At 46.6% G+C, this 22,765-nt stretch overlaps 1 protein-coding gene across 3 annotated transcripts in view; it reads left to right on the plus strand.

Annotated features, from left to right (window-relative positions):
* The window catches only part of ARID1B (AT-rich interaction domain 1B), a 938,949-nt gene that overhangs the window by 145,836 nt on the left and 770,348 nt on the right, over positions 1–22,765 (plus strand). The window lies entirely within an intron of this gene.

Here is a 22,765-nt window from a genome sequence, read left to right on the forward strand (position 1 = left end):
GTTGGCATAAGTACAGTAGAACAGCTGCCATTGTACCCAGTATACTCTAGAATTGTAATGTCATGTTCACAGTTGAACTTAAATCAATTTTCGAAAGCTTTTGGCAGTTGCATCTGTCTGTGCCTGTTATAGGAGAGTTTATTAGCATAATATTCATCTGCATGAACTTGGAGTTTGGGAGTGCCTGGTCCTGTCTCCCATCTTAAGAGAGATTATTGTCCACAGTCTCTGTAGAATATAGAGATGTCAAGACATGGTACCTCTTCCCTGAAAGCAAAGTGAAAGAAGCTGCCAGATTTTGAGGTTTCAGATCTAATGAGTGTTAAAAGTCATGTGGTCAAATTGATGGATATGGCGATTGCTCTCTATTCTTGCTATGTGATTGTGGTTTTCCAGCAACCACAATAAGATATTTTAAAGACTTTGCCTTCTTTAATGTAAATTTATTCAGACACCAAACTCATTCATGTTTTTTTTTTCTGAAGACTGTTGAAACGACAGTAACATCATACTGGTTTTTATCACAACCTTTCTTTTTCGAGCACAGCTGAGGCTTGTGGTTACACAAGCAATACCAGGCAATAGGATGTGCATTAAAGGCTTTTGGCCTACACCCTGGGTGCTCTGAGGTTCAATACCTTCCATTCCCAGGAAAAACACTGACAGCTTTTAATATGCAATTTAGGAAACGCTTTGGGATTAAATCAACAATAAAATTCAACATTAAAAAGTACGCTTTTTAGTTTTAAAATGCATTTTTATTCAAACTATCCTATTTGAAGTGCCAGCAGCATGTGGAAGATTTATAAGGCAGGAATTAAAGTCGTCCGCAGCTCTGGATCCTTGTGCACACAGCGAGTCAGATGCATGGTCACTTGAAACTGTTTGAGTCATCACTGCTGTTAATGCAGTTTAGAATGAATATAAAAAAAACATTCAGCATGATTTAAATATTTTTGTAATTCTTTTTTAAACTGCAACTTCAGGTTTCTGATGTTGCATAATGCCTTGTCGAGTTCTCATTGGTGCTGGTTGCATTTTCTTTCTGTCACTTGTTAGGATCATGCACTCAGCAAGTCACAAGATTTATTCTTTGCTTTTAACTAGCTAAGCATTTAAAAAAAATAAATAAATCATATTTTGGGAGATTGTTGCACCTTCCATCCAGCTGCCAAGTAGAAATCATATCTTTAGTGTTGGGGGGGGGGAGGAGGTGGCAGGGAGGGTATTTTTGTAATCTTTGTATCACCTACAGTTGCAAATATATTACTAGGCATCTAATGTAGATACTTTCCAAGGTAACCTCAGATTTGTAAAACATTTGTTTGTAATTTGGATTTGGCTCACAGATTTTTTTTATTAGTACTAGCTCATGGTCATTTACATTTAGGTACATTAGGTATTTCCTTGTTGCCAGAGGACTTACAATCTAATTTTGTACCTGAAACAGTGGAGGGTTAAGTGACTTGCCCAAAATCATAAAGATCAGCAGTGGGATTTCAAAGAGCTTCCCGGATAGTCAGCCTTGTGCTCTAAGCACTTAAATCATTGTCTCACAAACTTTGTCAAGCCGCGGCACGCTAAACGTAGTGGCCGTGGCTCAAGGCATAATGTGTGGACATCAACGCATTAACATCAAGCACATGCGTGATGTCATGTCGAGGTCCGCACATGCACAAAGGCTCTCCAGATGGGCCCTGAGCCGCCAGTGGGGGGTGCTGGCAGGAAAAATGCGCAGAGAGAAGGAGAGGCACTAGTACCAGCTGATTGCGTACAGGATGCCTCTCACCGTGCGAGGCACATCCTGTAGGCAGTCAGCCGGCACTAGTTCTTCTCCTCCTCCTCCTCAGCGTTTCACAGCACACTGTTAGAAGCAGCGCTAAACACTGACGTGGCAGAAGGAAAGCCCTGGTGGGCCAGGCCATATTAAGACTGTTCAGAACACTGCCTCCAACGTCTGGCCACTGCCACCACTTCTGGTGCTTTAGAAGGCAGGCCCAGAGGTATGTGAGTTCTCTCTTTGTTGGCAGCTTTAACTCGCTGCTCGGCCAGCTTCGGTCCTTCTTCTTTGCCTTTCCCACCTACATCCTGCTTACAGGAAGGCAGGGCCTGGCAGAGAGGAAGGCCTGATGCCTGCAGAAATCTCAGAAGGCACACTTCTCATAGGAGGCTGATTTTGAAAACCTGTTTTTAAACCTGGACCAGAATGCACAGATATCCAGAAATTTCTCCTGTTTTACATCGTCTCTCATCACACTTAGTCTAGCCATTGAGATAACTGTCCTTAGTTGGTGGCCATACCTCAGGACTGTTCCTAGAACCATTTAATCGAGGGCCCTAAATCTAAACACTAATTGTCACTGTTAGGTACCGTATTTTCACGCAAATAACACGCACCCGTATAAAACGCGCACACGAATATAGCGCGCAGAAATCACGATGATTTGCACAAAAACTTTGATATACCGCGCTCACGGGTATACCGCGCATGCTGCCCGACGCTCCTTTCGCCCGCCCTGACTTTCCGTGCGCTGTCCCGACTCTCCGTTCACCCCCCCTGACTTCCGTGCACTGTCCCCCCTTGAAGGTCTGTCCCCATCCTGAAAGCCTGATGCCCCCCCCCGACGTCCGATACATCCCTCCCCCCCCTCCCCCCCCGAAGGACCGCCGACTCCCCAACAATATCGGGCCAGGAGGGAGCCCAAATCCTCCTGGCCACGGCGACCCCCTAACCCCACCCCGCACTACATTACGGGCAGGAGGGATCCCAGGCCCTCCTGCCCTCGACGCAAACCCCCCTCCCCCCCAAGAACCTCCGACCGCCCCCCAGCCGACCCGCGATCCCCCTGGCGACCCCCACGACCCCCCCACCCCCCTTCCCCGTACCTTTGGTAGTTGGGCCAGAAGGGAGCCCAAACCCTCCTGGCCACGGCGACCCCCTAACCCCACCCCGCACTACATTACGGGCAGGAGGGATCCCAGGCCCTCCTGCCCTCGACGCAAACCCCCCTCCCCCCCAAGAACCTCCGACCGCCCCCCAGCCGACCCGCGATCCCCCTGGCGACCCCCACGACCCCCCCACCCCCCTTCCCCGTACCTTTAGTAGTTGGCCGGACAGACGGGAGCCAAACCCGCCTGTCCGGCAGGCAGCCAACGAAGGAATGAGGCCGGATTGGCCCATCCATCCTAAAGCTCCGCCTACTGGTGGGGCCTAAGGCGCGTGGGCCAATCAGAATAGGCCCTGGAGCCTTAGGTCCCACCTGGGGGCGCGGCCTGAGGCACATGGTCGGGTTGGGCCCATGTGCCTCAGGCCGCGCCCCCAGGTGGGACCTAAGGCTCCAGGGCCTATTCTGATTGGCCCACGCGCCTTAGGCCCCACCAGTAGGCGGAGCTTTAGGATGGATGGGCCAATCCGGCCTCATTCCTTCGTTGGCTGCCTGCCGGACAGGCGGGTTTGGCTCCCGTCTGTCCGGCCAACTACTAAAGGTACGGGGAAGGGGGGTGGGGGGGTCGTGGGGGTCGCCAGGGGGATCGCGGGTCGGCTGGGGGGCGGTCGGAGGTTCTGGGGGGGGAGGGGGGTTTGCGTCGAGGGCAGGAGGGCCTGGGATCCCTCCTGCCCGTAATGTAGTGCGGGGTGGGGTTAGGGGGTCGCCGTGGCCAGGAGGGTTTGGGCTCCCTTCTGGCCCAACTACCAAAGGTACGGGGAAGGGGGGTGGGGGGGTCGTGGGGGTCGCCAGGGGGATCGCGGGTCGGCTGGGGGGCGGTCGGAGGTTCTTGGGGGGGAGGGGGGTTTGCGTCGAGGGCAGGAGGGCCTGGGATCCCTCCTGCCCGTAATGTAGTGCGGGGTGGGGTTAGGGGGTCGCCGTGGCCAGGAGGGTTTGGGCTCCCTTCTGGCCCGATATTGTCGGGAAGTCGGCGGTCGTTCGGGGTGGGGGTGCGAGTGGTCCTGCCGGGGGGGGGGGATGTATCGGGCGTCGGGGAGTCGGCCGGGCAAGAGGGCTTGGGCTCCCTCTTGCTCCGATCGTGGATGCGGGTGTGGGTGGGAGCGCGTGCGAGCGGTCGTTCGGGGTGGGGGTGCGAGTGGTCCTGCCGGGGGGGGGGGATGTATCGGACGTCGGGGAGTCGGCCGGGCAAGAGGGCTTGGGCTCCCTCTTGCTCCGATCGTGGATGCGGGTGCGGGTGGGAGCGCGTGCGAGCGGTCGTTCGGGGTGGGGGTGCGAGCGGTCCTGCTGGGGGGGTGAATCGGGCGTCGGGCGGGGTGGGAACTATGTTTTAAAACTTTGGTATACCGCGCTCACGCATATAACGCGCGAGGGGTATGCGCGGTAGGTAAAAACGCGTATAACGCGCGCGTTATATGCGTGAAAATACGGTAGTTCCCAAGATGACTTCTCTGAAGAGACTGTGAATTATGATCCTGCAGCATATCCATCCTCTGGGCTGGTCTCTTTGTAGATATTCTTAGCATTCTAAATTACTCTTTAACACGATATTGTGGAAGTAGGCACCAGACTTCTCATAATATTGCATATCTAAAGTTTTTGCCCTGACTTTAATGTATTTCTCTATTGGGCATCGATAGGGTTACCAGATGTCTGGGTTTCCACGGACATGTCCTCTTTTTGAGGACTGTGGCGGGAATCCAGGCAGCAATAGTCAGACCACACTTGGAATACTCTATCCAACATTGGTCTCCCAACCTAAAGAATGATATAAAACTGCTGGAGAGAGTGCAGAGACGAGCAACGAAGCTAGTAAAAGGTATGGAGAAACTGGAATACGAAGAACGACATAAGAGACTGGGATTGTTTTCCCTTTAGAAAAGGAGACTACGATGGGATATGATCGAGATCTTCAAAATACTGAAAGGAATCGACAAAATAGAGCAGGAAAAAAAATTATTTACAATGTCCAATTTGATACGGACAAGAGGACACTGAATGAAGCTAAAGGGGGACAAGTCCAGGACAAATATCAGGAAGTTCTGCTTCACGCAAAGAGTGGTTGACACCTGGAATGCTCTCCCAGAGGAGGTTATAGCGGAATCGACCGTCTTAGGATTTAAAAGCAAACTATATGCACATCTCCTTATGAGAGGCATAGAGGGATATGGGTGACAAAAAATTAGGCCAGGTGTACATCTGGCTGGGCCTTCGCGTGTGCGGATCGCCGGACTTGATAGACCGAAGTTCTGATCCAGAGATGGCGCTTCTTATGTTCTTATAAATTTTTCCAGTTTCCATAAGCTCTGTGTGACAAACCATCCCATACAGGGCCCCAGATTCCGGGCGGCTTTTTAATTTTATAACTTTTGTCCAGGGAAACAGTACATCTAGTACCCCCTAAGCAGCTTGTGCATCTATTTGGAGTCCTCTTTCCACCCCACACCCCCCCCGCACCTATCTGGAGTCTTCTCTCCCCCCTCCCACGGATCCGATGCTTGCTCACCAGGCGCTACTGTAACTCTTCTGGCCATCGGCAGCATGACTGCAGGAAACATGCGGAAGCTCCTCCTTTGCTATTTCTTCTGGTCCCTGCATAGGCAAAAAGCAATAGCTAAAATAAAGCTTCCTTGTCATCAACAGCAGATAAATCCAGAGACTAGTGGGATTACGTCCATCAACAAGCAGCCTTCTTGGATGTACAGCCACCTGGCCAACAAGTATTCTCTATCTCCTGCAGGCTGATGGATGTGTTCTTCACAGCTCCTGGCTTCTGCTTGTGGATTTTGGTTCAGGCCTGGATATTTCAAGATGAGGGGTGTCTGGCTGAGCGGTGCCAGCTTTAGGGGTTACACCTGGGCCCCCCCAGGTCCCTGCCTCACCCTCTTCTGGGATACACCTGTTCATCGCAGGTCCCTTTCCCTATTTGCCGTTGTGGCTTGGTTACTTCTCCTTTAAAAAAAAACACACAAAAAAACCCCCAACCACGAAGTCACTTGTGAGGAGTACCGGCTTTCCACAGCGGTTTTCATCCTCAAGAGCTTGAGCTCCTTGCTTCTGCCAGCATATGTTCCTGCTCCTTCGGTTGCCCTTCGTTGTTGATGTCGAGTGAGTGTTTCTTTCCTTTCGCGGGGTCCGGTTTTTGGTGCGGTAGCGTTTTGGGCTCCTGCAGGTGCTAACAAGGGGCTTGGTTGAGCGGTCTGACCCAGCTCTGCTGTAATTCAGGTGCTCAGATGGGCTGTCTTCGCTCCTCTATAGAGAGCTCCAGCGGGAAAGGTGTGTGGACTTTTCCCGCGCGGGTGAGCGGCGGCCGCTTTTTCCCTCAGGCGTTGTCAGCCATTTTGGTTTGCCTGCAACGGCCGCATGGAGTACGTTTGGTCCGCTGTTCACTGAGGTGTTCAGGCTGCTTTCCGATATAGTGTTCCTGCCGGGTTGCTGTGGCAGTTCGCCTTTCTCAGCGTACTCGATGTGTAGTAGTCGGGACGCTGGATCGGGTGTTCTGGGGAGCCGATGGTCTTCAAATCTTCTCTGCCAGTAGTTTGTCTTCGGCGCGCTGCAGTGGCGGTTGTGCCTATGTGCCCTGAACACGCCACATAGTTTTCCTGTCATATAGTTGGTTTTCTTCCTCGGTGGGGAGTTGCTTCCGCTGTTTATGCCCTCCCTGTATTTTACACCGGGATGGAAGTTTGATTTTGACTTTTATTATTCTTCACTGTTTTGAAAGTGAGGGTGATATATTTCCTTTCTCCTGTGCCGTTTCCAAGTCTCTGTGTGTGGGTTCACTGGTGGCTGGGGATATTTCTTTGTGGGCATGGCCTCCTGCATGTTCTGCCCTTTTGCTGCTCCGCTCCACTCCTTTTTGATGGTGGCTGTGTGAGCCTGTGGCTGATATTTTTATGGTACTGTGGGTATCATAGTATGGGCAAGGACCTGCTATTTTGCTGGTCTTATGGGAAGATCTTTGCCTGGTCTGGCCTTGGTTGGCCCGCTTTCTTTTGATTTTGGCGGTTGAAGCTGGGGCTGATAGCGGTAAGTGGCTGAGTTGTCCTGGTGGGGGATGCGTTAGTAGGGGCGCCATTTGGTGTAGGTTATGGTGCCCGGGACTGCGGTGCCGCGTCTTTCCGCTGAATGCGTTGCGGTGCTCGGTTTGCTGGTTTGCCCTTTTCTGTTAACACGGTCAATGGGCCAGTTTCCACCTGTGGTTGCTATATTTCAGGGCTTTCTACCTAGCGCATCTCTGGCTGCTTCTGGGGACATGGCTATTTCACTGTCCTTGCGGTGGTTTGCAGGGCTGCCTTGTTCAAGTGCGGGGTATGTGGCTTCCTCTTACTGGCACAACACGTCGCTTGACGCAGGCGAGGCGGCTTGTGCCTATACTATGGGTTGGGTCTTCCCTTTGGTATTTGTTGCTTGTGGCACTGTTAGGGGGGGGGGGTCCTATGTTTTTCCTCTTTTCTTTCAGTCGCGTAGTCCTTGGGGACTTTGGTGGAAGCCTTTGTCCACATTTATTTGGGGCACACTGAGGTCCTGTTTCTGCAGTTGCGCCCGCTTAGATTCTGTTTTATGTTGTGTGAGCTCGCATTTCATATCTATGGCTCTCGGCGCCTTGCCGTATACTCTCTCCTTTAGTCTTTTTCACATGATTGACGGTGTCTCTCATTTGCCTATGGGCTTCTTCTTTATGTTTCCAGCCTATTTTCCTTTGGGTCTTGGGGTGCTGCACGAGATGTCCCTATATGCTGGTTTCATGTTCTCTATGTTCAGCATTTCACCCTTTCTCTGGAGGCTCCTATATGGACTTTTGGGTTCTAGAGCCTTTTCAGGTTAGCCTATCAGCTTGGCACAGCTATATCACGGCCTCCAGCTGTAGACATGCCAGTATTCCGAAGTCGCCTAACTGAATGGGCAGTTAATCTGGCCGCCAGGCACAGGCGGGGTGACTCTGTGACGAGACCAGACCCTGTTATCATGGGAGAGGGGACAATGAAGGTACCTGTTTCAGTGTACCCTCGTACGATTCTAGGCCTCGTTTGCAGGTTGCCTCAACTATTTCAACTTCCTTTGCCGAGTGACGTTAGGCTTTGGGGTGTTCTGTCTCCCTCCTCTTCTTTGCGAAAAACAAACAAACAAACAAAAAAATAAACTAAGATTTTCCCTCCTGTCCTTTGGCAGTTTTCTAGAGGTCATTGTTCCCCTATAGAGGACACCGAGATTGTTTCTCTTCTCTCGCATTGTCACAGGCCTCTGTCTTTCTTTGATTCTGGCCAGTGGCATGTTCATGCATGATAGTCCGGCATTTTTTCACCTCTTGGGGTTTGGTTTAGGTTTGGTTGTTATCTCGATATCTCCTTTCTCTTCTTCCCTTGGGGTTTGGTGGTGCCTAGCCTTCCCTTTTTCCTGCGCTTGCGGTTGTTTCGTCTGGCTGACTTATTTCTCTATTTGTGTGCCTGGGGCTCGAACGGCTGCAGTTTATGGCTGGTTTGTCTCCTAGCCAGTTCTTCAGCGGCCATTGGTGTTTATCTACCCTGGTGCACATGTGGTGCAACGGGGACTTAGTGGCGAGCAGTGCACTTTTTTAGCCCACTGTCTGGAAACCACTTTCCCGTTCCTCCTTTTCCTATGGGTAGTGTCTCCTGTGGCACACTAGGTATGGTACCTCCTTTCTCCCTTTTCTGCTGCTAAGGGGTTTCTCTTGCGAATGAGTCTCCTGGGCCGCTCCTTTGGGGTAAGAAGGGGATTCTCTTTTTGTCTCCTGTATGCCGTTTTACGGATTCCTGCTGTGCCGGCTGGCGCTGGGATACCTGTTATGAGGGATGCATGTAAGATTTGGCTTCTCCTGTCTTGTGGCTGGCTTGCACGCCCTAGACATAGTTGGTCGGGGAGGCGGTCGCTCTGGATGTTGCTCCATTCAATGGCTATAGCTATTTGTTTTGATCTATCTTGGGGATCTTCTTTACTGTCTTACCCTTCTGGTCTGGTTTGCCATTATACTCTGTTTTTCAAATTTATTCCTCACATTAAATATGGGTTCATGCATTTTGCTCGATTTTCTTCATTATTGCTCGAGGCTTGCTCTTGGTGGCCTGCCCTGGGGTGGACAGCTTGCTCCTCTATGAGTTTTGTGATGGCTCTTTGATGTGGGCACTCTCAGGTGGTCTGGCGTATTGCTTGGGTCCGACTACATTCTCTGTCTCTCACCAGGGGCCGTTGCCGCCATCACTGTCGCTTTGGGCATTATCTGTGGGGCTGTTGCAATCATCATGGGAATGGCCTGCATGGGTGCTGACGGCTACTGCAGAGGACAAGGTTGATCTTGTTCACTCTTCTACAGTGGTTGGCCTCCGTTTATTCTTTCCACGCCTTCCTGGTGGACTCATCTTTCTTTCTTCATTTTATGGATTTCTGGCCAATGAGGCTAGCTGGGTCTAGCTGACTCTCCCTTTTCTCTGGGATTTGGGTTGGTTGACCTTGGTATCCGCTTACCTTGTTTTCTGTAGCCCATCCTGTGGTGAGGGCGGTTTTTCCGGACTTTCTCTTTACCTCTAGTTTGTCTCACTTGTTGGTTACCTCTGATGAGCGAGGTTTCTCTGTCTGCATGTGGTCCCTTCCTTGCTGGGCTGTTTTTTGCAGCGTAGCCCAGGTAGGTGGACTTTATTCTATGCTCTCACGACGCATATGATCTTGTTAGTTTGTAAGGCTCTCCTTGGAACTGTGTTTGTTTCTCTCCAGTGGTTTCGACTATTCACATTTCCGTTCATTTGGTTCCCCTATGTCCCTCTGGCTTTCTTTGTGATTTCTAGAGTCTGACTTGGCGCCCTTTGGTGAGCCTCAGCTGCTAGAGGGGGGAGCCTGGCTTCATCCATGCCTCTTCTGTAGCTTTCTATGTGTGAGTCCTTTCCTCTTTTTGGTGAGGATTTCTTCTTTCATGGTTCCGCAGTTTGACTCTTTTCGGAGGGCTCTTGGTTTACTACTTTGAGATAGCTCTACTTTGGGTTGTGACCCTTCTCTCTTTGTGTTTCCACACTCCATGCCCTACATCCTTGCAAGGGGATGGGGGTCTGTTATAGTGAGCTTTTTCATGAATGTCATGGCTTTCCGGTGGGCTCGGGGCCTTGCGGGCATAGCGGATTCATTCATCCGTAGTTGTTTGGGAGTCCTTAAGTGTCCCCTCAGTTTGGTAATCTACACTCCTTCTGTTCATAGTGGGTCTCGGCTGCTGTGGTTTCCTCAGCATTGTGCTATTAACTCCTGTTTGCGCCTGCTCACATGTATTCTGAGCTTAACCCCTGACTGCTTGTGGGGTTTCTTCACTCTTTCCTTTCCTTGATCTTCTGCTGCAGATCGGGCATTGGAGGGGCAGTTTTCTCCATTTCTTGGTTGTTCTCTGTATATACACAGTGATGGTCTGGGTATGGAGCTTCTTTTGCCATGACCGTCGGCAGGTTGGCAGTGTTGCAGTGATGTTTGTTTCCCTCCCTACGTTAGGACTGCTTTGCTACATCCCACTAGTCTCTGGATTCATCTGCTGTTGATGACAAGGAAGGAAAAATTATGTTCTTACCTGTTAATTTTCTTTCCTTTAGACATAGCAAATGAATCCAGAGCCCCGCCCTGTTTCGGTATTTGTGGCTCTGCGTGGGGTTTGGCACTGTCTTTTGTGCTGGAGTTGCCTTTTGGGTTCTTTGAGTATTGGTTTTTTGTGTTTCATATGTGTGGGAAAGGAGTTTTCTTATGTTTGAATTTTGTTTTTGGATACTCTTAGATGACCTATACTGGTTGGCCAGGAGGCTTTACATCCAAGAAGGCTGTGGACAACTCAGTTCTCTCTATCTCCACCTGCTGGTTGATGGACGTAATCCCACTAATCTCTGGATTCATCTGCTGTGACTAAAAAGAAAATTAACAGGTAAGAACATAATTTTTCCTTCCGGGTTGCCAAAGACAGTATGTTTCCTTTGGTCACACTGCCGATGGCCCAAAGAGTTACAGCAGCGCCTGGTGAGCAAGCATCAGATCCCAAGGGGAGAGGGGGGAATAGCATGGCTAAGGATAAGAGAGATGCTGAACCGCGGGGATGGGGCGAAAATGAAAGGAAAGATGCCAGACCTTCAGGGAAGAGAAGAAGATAAAGGAAAGGAGAGAGATGTCAGACCAATAGATGGGGAGGGGGAGAAGAGAGCAGTGTTCTCCCTAAGGCCTTTTAGCCGGGCAGTCCGCCCGGGTAATTTAGATGACCGCCCGGCTATCATCTGCTGTGAATTCTGCTGCTGCCGCCGGTGCTGCTCAACACCAAAAAAAAAAAAATGGCGTGGAGATTTCATGCCTTAGCCCATAGTGAATTTATGCTCTGGGGCTCTAACGTGTGCATGCTGGCTTCCCTTCTCTTCCCTCCGAAACTGGAAGTTATGTCTGGGGAGTGGGGTAAGAGAAGAGAAGGGAATCCGGCACGCACATGTTAGAGCCTCGAAGCATGCGTTCGCTACGGGCTAAGGCGGCCGACACTTTTTTGGCGCCTCTTTCAACGGATCAAATATCATAGCCCCACTGTCGCGTGTTCACATTTATTCTGCGTACGAGTTTATCTCATCAGTGCAGAGACCTTTTCGGTAAGTCCATTTTACTCTCCCTTTTTTACTTTCCCGAGTGCTGTGGTTTTATTCTTTGGTTTTAATAGAAGCTCATTTGAACAGTAATTTAGATCTTTCCCAGGTTTCACTTTTCATCTACCCGGTCGGCTTGTCTTTGAGCTACTATCAGCTTATGTTTTCAAGATACACTGTATTATCAGCTGTTCATTTCCCATACCTTTACTTTTTGCCCTGTTTAGGTCTAGGCATACTATTTGTAACCAGCCATCATTTTAAGTATGTATATGCCCTATTTTAGAGGGGGGGTTAAGTTCTTTTAGCATGTTATTTCATTAATTCTGAGTTCAGTGTTACAATATATTGTTCTTGGTTTTTAGTTTACACATTATTTATTCTTTTCTATGACATGTTCGCATCGCAATTTTACTCAAAAGTGTAAATAGATATCCGTATTTCCATTCAAGTTTCATCACGGTGCTTTGGTTTTATCTCCAGTATTTCTCACTTCCATCCACAAGGTCTGGCTATCCGTTACCGTCTCATATTTTAAAGACTCACTCATTATAATTAGCGGAGATCCACACGTCTCTTCATAATGGACATGTCCGATTTTAGCATTTGGATCTTAGTACTATGGGTTTGGTCTTTTCTGTTTTCCTTTCTATAGTCTGCTTTTCGTCTGGAGTCTTTTGAGTTTAGAATTACATTTTATGACATATTTTTGTGGTTATAATTGTATGACATGTCTAAATCGGTCAAGTTATCCATTCCTTTTATTATTTTTTGTCCCCTCTTACAGTGGCAGACCGCCCCGGGTGCCAGCCCTAGGGGGGTACACAGCCCGTCCCTATAAACATCAGTAGTTATTTCATTTAATTATGCCACTGAATTAAAGGCTCTGGTAGAGACCCATTTACAAATAAGCAAAGACACTTTATTAATTTGGAAATATTAATTGGGAAGAATACATACTTTGTAAATGGGTCCCTGTCAGGGCCTTTAATGTAAATTTAAAATATAAATACTCCAGCTGATGAGGACCATCAAGCTATGTCACCTGAAGACTTCCTCTGAACTGGTTAAAATCCCTTTTACCAAGCTTGGCAAGCAGAAGCGTCCCTACGTCATAGAGGCTGACACCTCAATGGCTCAAGGATGCTGCCAGCGACTGCTATGCTTAATTGGACAATTTCCTGCTGGAAAAGGGGATAGAGGGGTATAAATAGAAGATTACTGCACAGGTCCTGGACCTGTTGGGCCGCCGCGTGAGCGGACTGCTGGGCACAATGGACCTCAGGTCTGACCCAGCGGAGGCATTGCATATGTTGTTATGTTCTTATGGTAGAAGGGAGTTCTGGCCACCTTCGGAGGAGAACCTCAGCTGTCGGTGCTTGGGAATCCCCACCAGCTATAGCAAGAGTCAGCAAGTACCTCAGCACTGGCCGGAACAGAGTAGGGTAACCCTAGGCATCACATTTCTGCATGGACCTTAGAAACCAAGGTCCCACTACTCCTGGCATTCATTGCAAATATTTCCTGAAAATTATATTTAGTAGAACATGTGGCACCCTAGGTAACCTTGATTTTATCCCCTTTGCAGTTCTAATGGAAAAATTGTCATCTTGTGCCCTCTTACAATAGTAATATATTTAGCATTTGATAGTGCTACTGAACATATGCAGCGTTGTACAATGGTGATAAGTATGATAATACAATATGTCCCCTTCCCCAAAGAGCTTACAGTCTTGAGTGGATACCTGAAATAATAGGAGACAGTGACATCCCAGAAACACAAGGAGTGTCAGTAACAGAAGTAGAATGCAAACCCTGGCTTCTCTGGTTCTCAGCCCTTGCTGTAACCACCAGAACACTAATCTCCCCCAACTCAAATCACTCATCAGCTGTCTTATGTCCCCCTAAAGGTCTACTTTCACACCATTTTTGTTTTACCCACCTCTGCTGTATGAGATTTCTAGTAGAGGCAGATTTCTCCCCGTCCCCCATGGGATCTATTTCTATCTCTGTCCTGTCCTCGTGAGTTCTATTCCTGTCCCTGTCATATCCCTGCAAGCTCTGTCCTCATCTGCACAAGCCTTGAACACTTTAAAATCATAAGTTCTTGAGGCTTGTGCAGATGAGGACAGAGCTTGCAATGAAGGGCCTGGGCCAGAACTCACATCAGTGGGACAGGGATAGAAATAGATCTCGCGGGGACAAATTTAGCTCCGTGTCATTTTCTAATTTCTAACTTCTTTCTGGGATCTGGGATCTCCTTAGGAGTTTCAAACTGTAAGGGGAAATGAGAGAATATAGACACACAAACTGCAACACAGACACAGGCATCCAGTTTGACCTCCTAAGCTCTTGTTCTTTATAGAGATGAGGCAAAAAAACAAAAAAAAAAGCTTGAGTTTTGAAATCTGCTGTTTCCAGATTTTACTGTCTTGATTTGCGTAGCCTTCTGACAAGGGTGGTGTTTTGCCCGTTCAGATTTCATCATCTGACTTCTTTCTTTCAGTGGAAGTAAAAATACCAGTATGTTTACCTGTGGAAATGGGTGTTTCAGTTTAAGGGTGGAACCTAGTGTGTTGCAACCATAAATTATGAAGCTGGAACAGTTTATAGCAGTAATATATAATGTGTGCTGTGGGGAGCCACACGTAACTTTACTACATTGTGGAACTTTTAACGTACCACTGACCAAAATGGAGCAAATGCCTAAATTGTAAGAGTAAGGATGTGAGAAGACTGAAATGTGCTCAGCACTGCTATTATTTAATGAGTGATAAAGATTGAGTTCCATTGGCCTACAGTATGACTAATGCCTTTTGACTGCCATCATTTGGCAAAAAAGCCAAACCAAAACAAAAGAAAGCCTTCTGTTTTCTATAAAACGAGAGCCAGTATGAAGTTGTTAAACCATTTTAATTTGTGAAGGAGGTAAATCATTCTCTTATGTAGATGAGGTTTGAATTTTTCATTTCATTTGTTAATTGCTGGGTAATTGAAAATTATCTACAAACAGGCAGTGACCTGGCACAGTGATTGGCTGCCAGCCCTATCTGTCTTTTCACAGCATTAAGATATTTGGCCGAACAGTGCTGTACATATGATTACTAATACACTTCAGGAAAAAAGTGAAAGGAGAATTATGTCATTGAACTGATGCTAAATAGGCATAACTACCTCACCATGCATCTAAAGCTTCATGAGTGTCTATATATGAACCTGTAATGATCTAGAACTAGTTCTTTTGCTGCTACCCAAGTATAATACTTGCTGCCTTTCTATAAATATTCATTTACCCTCCCCCCTTTACTAAGTAGAGGTTTGTACCATGGCCTGGAGCTCTAAATGCTCCGACACTGCTCCAACGTTCACAGAATTCCTATGAGCGTTGGAGCATTTAGTGCCCCAGGCTGCGGTAGAAACCTCTACTGTGGCTTAGTAAAAAGGGGGGTTAGGTTTTAAATTGGTTTTAGATGTCTAAAATATATTTACCAGTTGAAGGGTAAGTATATTTAATTTATCTAATGTAAGAAACACAACAAGCAGGTCAAAATGATGAGAAATGCGGTTTATTACACCATATAACCTGACATGGCCATGCTTCGCTTGGATGGCTGCATCTGGTGCAAAACTATAGGGGTTTCTTTGTAGGCATAACCCCTATTCTAAATATCAAGTTCTAGCAACAGCAGTTTTCTCATCTAACCAGCAGCAGCTCCACCACCACACAGTTGGCAGAAAAATGAATCATTTCAGTAATAGCTCAAAGAAAGTTACATTCAGGTATTTCCTGGTCCCCTGTAGGGCTTTCAGTCTTAACCCTTTCAGGACCAAGGGACATATTTGTCCCATAACTTTAAAATCCTATAAATTTTGATTGGGATAGTCTACAGTTCTAAATTTGATATGTATAGATTCCATATGATACTACTTTTATGTAAACAAACTGGTTCCGACATTCATTCATTAGCGTCGTTGCTAGATTGACGAGAAGATTCACTTGCCACACTGTCCATAAGCCAGAAGTGTGATTTTTTTAAATAAAAATAATGATATTTCACAAAAAAAAATCAATTTTTTGGCATCTGCAAGCCCTTTTTACCATAAAAATGTCGTCAAAACCACAAAAATTGGCCTACGATCCTTATGGTCCTGAAAGGGTTAAGGAGTCCTTTTGCTAAGGTTCACTAATAACTAACAATAAGCGCGCTAAATGCCATGCCCCATTGTATACCTATGGGCTGCATGGTACTTAGCATGCACTAATAAATTATTTTATTTATTTATTTAATTTTCTATACCGTTCTCCCAGAGGAGCTCAGAACGGTTCACAGTGCTCTCCGAGTCATTCGCGGTATTTTCCGACTCGGCAGGAGAGGGGAGCTGGAGAGGCAGGAGAGAGCAGCCGGAGTGGGCGAGTGAAGGAAATCATTCGCGGTATGCTCTGACCGCCTCTTCCTGCACTAAAGTCGGGCCTCACCAATCAGAAGCTGCTTTGACACTCTGCCTATCTCTGCGTCTGCCAGGCTCATGAAACTGAAGGTCACAGCACCGGTGGTTTGGGGCTGGTGGCTATTTGCTTGCTGAAGGGTGCTCAGAGTGGCTCCGCTCCTTGCCGGTGCAGCGTTAACACAGCACTGTATTCTACAACGACTGATAGGGCCTCAGTTCTGCATAATTCCTGCACTGTAAACAGCTGATGTGGCCGCTCCGACTGCTCTCTCCTGTCTCCCCCACTAAAAACCGTATTTGCAAATATCGGGGGGAGTACTGTACATGAATTTATTCAGATACTCAAGCATTTTTCCCTGTCTATCCTGGCAGGCTCACAATCTGTCTAATGCACCTGGGGTAATGGGGGATTAAGTGACTTGCCCAGGGACACAAGGAGCAGAATGGGCTTGAACCCATAACAACAGGATGCTCCGGCTGTAGCTTTAACTGCTGCGCCACACTTTCCCCCTCTAGCAGAAAGTTCACGTTTAAAACTATGGGGGATAGTCTTTTAAACTATGGAGACTTGCTAATGTATGTTAAACCCATTAGCACACCTTAGTAAAATGTTTGTACTTGAGGTAGTAGAGGATGAAGTGACTTGCCAGGGTCACTAGGAATGTCAGTGGGTGAACCTCTGCTTCCTTGGTTCTCAGTCTGCTATTCTCTTCACTAGGACAGTCCTCTACTCCTGTGGTAGTCACATGAAAAATGTTGTGCGAATGGTTTAAACCAGAGCTAGAAAGCTTTAGAAAATACCTGAAGAAGATGTTTGATACACCCCTCTGCCTTATGGAAAAATATTGCATCAATTGATAGATTTTCAGACTGATAATGCTGTTTGAAATGAGAATAGTTTTGGTTTCATTGCCTCCATTTATTTCACATATCCTGATCTCATGTGTTTATTCCAGAGAGAGAGAGAGAGAGAAATCTAAGCACGCCTTGCCTGCAGCTCCTGAGAATCCTTAACCCCCCTCTGTACATTGTAGAGGAAAATATTGTTGTCCTTGGGCTTCCTAACTTTGCATTGTGTACACAAGATGTTACCGCATCATGAATTTTTCAGTTGCTGCTTGTTCATGTTCCAGGACTTGCGGGTAGATGAGCTTAAGGACCATGACCCAGTCTTTTAGACACCCCGTCATCTTTATTTGTCCTTTTTAGATGTTGCTCTTTATATAAATAATGGCCCATTGTTGGGCTCCCTGTTCTTGCTTTTCTCAGCTGTTTCATCAGTGAGTGGGAAAGGTCCTGAAGGCTTCGCATTCTAGAATACAGTTGTAGATCATATACAGTATTTGCCACCTAGTAGGTAGCTAAATGATACTCTTGCGGGTAGGAAAAATTCATGGCAAGAACAATTTGGCTTCTGTAATGTTAGTGAAGAAAGTTGCTCGATATTCTGGCTTTCATTGCTGAGCACTTAATTCTAAAGCATAACAAGCAATTTGGTGTTTGAGCAGAACTAATTTGTATTGTTTGTCTAAGCAGTAACACAGTACATACATATTACCAAAGAATGAACTTGAAATAGGCCTGTCTTCTGGCTGACGCTTTATGCTGCAGCTAGGCATGCCATGGAATTGATGTGCTTGATTCTGGAGCAGGAGGGAGAAGGTTGCTCTCACGACGGTGATTCTTGCTGGCCCAAGTTTGGTATTGGGGATGTGCATTTGTTTTTGGCCAGCTGGTAAAATATGATAAATAAGACCATTTTGTTTTGTATGCCTTTAAATCAGTAGTCTCAAACTCCAACCCTTTGCAGGGCCACATTTTGGATTTGTAGGTACTTGGAGGGCCTCAGAAAAAATAGTTAATGTCTTATTAAAGAAATGACAATTTTGGATGAGGTAAAACTCTTTGTAGTTTATAAATCTTTCCTTTTGGCTAAATCTTAATAATAATATTGTAGTTTATAGCTGAAGAGATGTATGATCAAGAAACTGTTTTATTTTACTTTTGTGAAAATGATAAACATACCGAGGGCCTCAAATTAGTAGCTGGCGGGCCGCGAGTTTGAGATCACTGCTTTAAATGCACTAAACAACTGGTCAAGAATGAACCAAACCCCCCCCCCCCCCCATTTGTGCATGTTAGTTTTTAACATCATTGCAGTTCAGCCTATGGAGTAAGACACAGAAGACCTACATTAGAAAAGGGAGAAGGGAGAAGCATGAGTCACATCACGATAGCACATTTCGACAAGCAGCTGATCTAGCCTATCCCTACTTCAATTCTCCTAAATCAGCAGCTCAGCAGGAAACTGGAAGAATGCATTGGCAGAACACCATTTTCTCCATTCAGAAAATGTTAGCTTCAGTGAAGAATACAGAAAGAGTTCCAAAAAAGGAAGGGGGGGGGGGGGCAATGGTAGAGAATGACATGGGAACAAATTTGTCCCTGTCCCTGCAGAAACTCAATTTCCCCATCACTATCCCTGTCCCTACCCCATTCCTGTAATCTCAGCCTTAACTGCATAAGCCTCGCACAGTTATGATTTTAAAGTGTTTGAGGCTTATGCAGATGAAGACAGAGCTTTAAGGAATGGGGCAGGGACAGGAAAAGAACTCGCTGGGACGGAGAAAAATTTGTCCCTGTGTCATTCTCTAGGCCAGGGGTGTCAAAGTCCCTCCTCGAGGGCCGTAATCCAGTCGGGTTTTCAGGATTTCCCCAATGAATATGCATTGAAAGCAGTGCATGCACATAGATCTCATGCATATTCATTGGGGAAATCCTGAAAACCTGACTGGATTCCGGCCTTCGAGGACCGACTTTGACACCTGTGCTCTAGGCAATGGCAGCACTGTTTCTTAAAAATAAACCAAAAATCTTTCAGGCTCTCTATATTGTGGGTCTAGAGCCAAACAGAGGAGAAAAGGAACCCCAAAGACAATATTACTGTTTGGGTCTCAGTGTCAGAAACAAATTAGTTTGAAAATTCTTATGTTCATTTATAGAGAATGACACAGGAACAAATTTTCCCTAACCCCGCAGGATCTCAATGTTCCTGTGATCTATGTCCTTGTCCCTGTCCTATTCCTGCAAGTTCTGTGCTCATCTTCACAAGCCTTTGAACACTTTAAAATGATAAGTTTTCAAGGCTTGTGCGGTTAAGGCAGAGCTTGCAGGAAAGGGACAGAACTTGTGGGGAAAGGATGGAGATATTGAGATCCCCTGGGGGTGGGGTAAGGGTAAGGCATAAAAGCGGTGGAACCGGTGGCATACATTTGTCCTGCGCGCAAGTGTCAGCGCATCAATGTCCTGTGCACTTTTGGGCGCTATTGTCGGTGCGCCAATGTCCTACACGCTTTTGACGTGCCACCCATTCATCATGTGAGGGATGTCCAGAATTCTCAGATATTGAAAGTTTTATAGGTGAGAAGACGCTTGGAAATCTCACTGTTAGCCTTCTAAGTGCCAGTGAGGAGATGTGGAAGTTGCAGGATTTGTTATGGAGAATGTGAGGGATACCTCTGGCCTTGGGTCTTCTATTCCATCCATCCTTGTCATCAGCAACAGATGAATCCAGATGAATGGGTTGTGTCCATCCACCAGCAAGGGTAGAATTGTGTCTAATCGAATCTTCTATTTGTGTGTCACACATACCTATTCAGGCTCTAGGTGACATTCAGAGAGGGGTTGAAAGGGGATCAGGAAGAGGGACTAAAAGGGGGCGATAGAGCACACTAAGCTCTGATTATATAGGATGGTACGCTTCCTGGCTGCCCAATATTCTCTATCTCCAGCAGGTAGATTTTTGGATATTTCTCATGCTCCTGGCTTTGTTCTGGTGATGGCCTTTCTCCTGTCTTAGGTTACTAATTCAGTGAGATGGGGGTCCAGTTTTAGGGTTGGGGTACACCTGGTGGTGCCAGGTCATTTCCTGCCCCTCCTGCCTAGGATCCCTTTGGGGTAGCTGGCTCCCTTCCTCCCTCCTTAAGTTGAAAAAAAAATTGAATTGAGAGAGCAAATGGGAGAGATTAATTTTCCTTGTTTGGACAAAAGAAAAAGAACATCAGCAAAGCCCCAGGGGAGCCAGCATTGGCCTCTGTCGGCAGACTTTCTGCAATTTTCAGCTAGTGATTTAGAGACTGGAAGACCACAACTGAAGCAGCCATTGGGGAAAGTACCTCAGCCTTCCTGCTCTATCTCTGCCTGTTACTCACTGTTCCGATCTCCTCAGCTTGCTTTCGTTGGCTGACTCATAGATTAAAGGGGAGTAGCCTTCCAGTGCAACACACTGATAATACTAGAGGGTTAAGGTAGTAATTGTCTAGAAGAGGGAGCAGGAGGAAGAGTATGCTTGAGTAGCCAGCCACTAGCAGCTATCACTTAATCCCTCATCTTTTTCAGGTAGTGGCTGCTTACTACTGTAGCCAGGGCCGAATTAACGAATAGGGCCAGTAGGCGCGTGCCTAGGGCCTGAAATGGTCAGGGGGGCCCGTTGAAGGAGGCTATTTTTTTTTCAAATGGCGATGGCCCCCCCCACATTGATCGGCAACACGGCCCCCTCCCCAAGCGGCAACGTGGGTCCCCCCATCAACAGACCGATCGGTGGAAAGTAAGATGAGCAAGGAACGCGGGTAAGAAAGGCAGTAGCAACTGTAATTTTCCAAGCGGTGCTGCTTGCCCAAAGCTTCCCTCTGACGCAGCTTCCTGTTTTCGCTGGGGCGCATCAGAGGGAAGCTTTGGGCAAGCAGCTTGGAAAATTACAGTTGCTGTTGCCCTTCTTACCCGAGTTCCTTGCTCATCTAACTTTCCGTCGATGGGGGAGTGGCCCCTCTTATTCTGGCTTGGAGACCTTATGACCATGTTGGAGCCCTTTGCCCCTTTTATTTGCTGCTATGGGGTCTTCATGCCACTCTTGATGCCTTGGAATACTGTTGTCTCTGTGGCAGATGCCTGCCAGCATATTTTAAGGAAATTTCAAGGGAAATCCTATTTTAAATTGTTTCCCCCATTGATTTTGATGGACTCAGATAATCCAAATAATTTGGACTCTGAAGGCGAACTGTACAGATAACTTGAACCAAACTGAAAATATTTGCCACATACACAGTTACTTGGCACTAAAGACTTTCCCCTTTAGCCTTTAAGCCAGCCAGAGTATCTAGGGCTGCGCAGGTATACTGTGTTGCGAGGGGATTGATTAAAGATAGAAAGGGATAAAATGGAACAACATATGCAAAATAATTTAGCATGATCCTTTATTTCAGATACCGTGTTTCCCTGAAAATAAGACAGTGTCTTATGTTAATTTGGGGCCCAAAAAACGCACTAGGTCTTATTTTCGGGGTAACATAGTAACATACCCCCTCTTCTACGAAATTGCGCTAGCGTTTCTAACATGGGGAGCCATACTGAATGGCCCGCGCTGCTCCCGACGCTTATAGAGTTCCTTCTCCTGCCAGGCCTTCCGTGTGCCATGTTGCTGATGACATCATCAGTGATGTGACAGAGGGAATGCCCTGGTGGGAGAAGGCCGCGAAGCAGCCTGTTTAGAGTGCTGCCGATGCTGCTTTGTGGAGGGAAGGTAGTATGGTAGGTCTCTTGGTAGGAGGGTCAGCGGGGCTTGGACAGGAGCAAGAGATGGAAAGATGGAAGAGTCAGTGGGGGTTCGGCTGCGTTCTATGGGCAGGGAGATGCGCTGCTGCTGGCGAATCCAGGGACTAGGGCTTATTTTTGGGGTCGATTTTATTTTCGAGGAAACACGGTATTTCAGTTAGTAATTGTCCTCTCTATAAACTTTCTGACTTATTGCTAATACAGTATTATTTCATTTAGGAAGCCTTGGAAATTCTGAACCTCAGCCAAGGAAACAAGCTGAATATTGCCTTGGCAGACCTATAACTTGCTAAGTAGAATATAAATTTTTTGTATGGTTTGTTTTATGCTTTGCAAAACCATTTTAATTAGGAGTAATGAAGCAAATCAAGAAGGTAATGTTGACTTAAACTCACAAGGATAATGTAGACCATTTTGAGGTAATACACGTGAATAAGGGCCAAGAGATGATTTTCATTTTAAATGCAAATATTCATTTAACATTTAGATTGGAGACCTTACTTAAGTAAAACAAAGACAAAAGATCTGCCTTAGAGAAACTGATCCATGGCTACATAGTTATGTCAAGAGCAAATTAATCAACAAGGTGTTTAGTTTTAGGGATTATTTTTTTTTTACTTCTCTGACACTAAAACTTTCAGTGACCTGAAAGGGAAGGAATTGCTTTATGGTGCATTGCTGAGTTCTTAGCATTATCCTTTCTGGTTGACTGGAGTCTTTTCAAGCTGTGATAACATTTTGGTGGACCAATATAAGAATTATCCAGAAATCAGGTTACCTTTAGATGGGTTTTAGAGACTGTATATTTGTTTTCTATTGTTTGTATTTCACCCTGCGCAGAGAAGTGAGCACAAAATTGCAAGTAACCATAGAATCAATTAGAAGGTAAGTTTGATCTATTTGGTTACTTGCTAGATGGTTAGACATTAAATTATCTTATTGAGGAAAGTGTCTTAAATAGCAGACTTGTAATGTACAGTGCAAGCCCTATTATGGAGTAGTTCACCTGGAATGCTCAGATAATGGGCATCTCTCCTAGTCAGCACCTTCAGTACAGAGGAATGATAGGAGAATAGGACTGGATTAGGGAGCAGAGTGGCAGTCTTTGATTACATTATATAATGCAATTTTTGTTCCTGTGCAGTAAGTGTAATTTGCTAATTG

This window comes from Geotrypetes seraphini, chromosome 3 (genome assembly GCF_902459505.1).
Source record: "Geotrypetes seraphini chromosome 3, aGeoSer1.1, whole genome shotgun sequence".
In the NCBI taxonomy this organism is placed as follows: Eukaryota; Metazoa; Chordata; class Amphibia; order Gymnophiona; family Dermophiidae; genus Geotrypetes; species Geotrypetes seraphini.